The 1,073-nt window shown below is 34.9% G+C and overlaps 1 non-coding gene across 1 annotated transcript; it reads right to left on the bottom strand.

Annotated features, from left to right (window-relative positions):
* Positions 1–714: 714 nt before the first annotated feature.
* On the bottom strand, positions 715–821 carry LOC115803450 (U6 spliceosomal RNA). Its single transcript, XR_004024202.1, has one exon. It is a non-coding gene; the product is annotated as a U6 spliceosomal RNA (small nuclear RNA).
* Positions 822–1,073: the final 252 nt, after the last annotated feature.

Genomic DNA, 1,073 nt, shown 5'->3' with positions numbered 1-1,073 from the left:
AGTAAATCTCTAACAGGGTAACTACCCTTGGTCTAATTCTGGTCAATATTTTTTGCAGTGACCTATGCAAAGAGTAGGAAAGTGTGCTTTTCAAATTTGACAAGCACAAAACTGAAAAAGATAACCAATATGTTAGACATACAAGTTAAAATTTTAAATGGTATTGATTTTTTTAATTGGAGTATAGTTGCTTTGAAATATTGTGTTAGTTCATACTGTACAGCAAAGTGAATCAGCTATTCATACACATATATCGCCTCTTTTTTGGATTTCCTTCTCATTTAGGTCACCACAGAGCACTGAGTAGAGTTCCCTGTGCTGCACAGGTTCTCATTAGTTACCCATTTTATACATAGTATCAATAGTGTATATATGTCAATCCCAATCTCCCAGTTCATCCCATTCCTCCTTCCCCCTTGGTATCCATAGATTTGTTCTCTACATCTGTGTCTCTGTTTCTACTTTGTAAATAAGATCATCTATACCAATTTTTTCAGATTCCACATATATGTGTTAATATATGATATTTGTTTTTCTCTGACTTACTTCAGTCTGTATGACAGTCTCTAGGTCCATCCATGTCTCTAAAAATGACCCAATTTCATTCCTTTTTATGACTGAGTAATATTCCATTGTATACATGTACTACATCTTCTTTATCCATTCCTCTGTTGATGGACATTCAGGTTGCTTCCATGACCTGGCTATTGTTAAAAAAACATGGAACGCTTCACGAATTTGTGTGCCATCCTTGCACAAGGGTCACGCTAATCTTCTCTGTATTGTTCCAATTTTAGTATATATGCTGCCAAAGCAAGCACTAACTGGTATTGATTAACACAATATAAAAACATAAAAAGATGACATTTTTAAATGTCTTGAATTCAGTATCAAAATCTTGAATTTAGTAACAAAACTGCAATGGCACTATATGTGGTTTTAAAATGCTCCGGACAGTTCTATTTTTAGTTTTTTAAGGAACCTCCATACTGTTCTACATAGTGGTTGTATCAATTTACATTCCCACCAACAGAGCAAGAGGGTTCCCTTTTCTCCACACCCTCTCCAGCATT

This window comes from Delphinapterus leucas, chromosome 13 (genome assembly GCF_059928025.1).
Source record: "Delphinapterus leucas isolate spDelLeu-1000000601 "Yukka" chromosome 13, BTC_Dleu_Yukka2, whole genome shotgun sequence".
NCBI lineage: Eukaryota > Metazoa > Chordata > Mammalia > Artiodactyla > Monodontidae > Delphinapterus > Delphinapterus leucas.
Note: the sequence above shows the minus strand (reverse complement) of the source record. Positions and strands in the feature narration are given on the sequence as shown.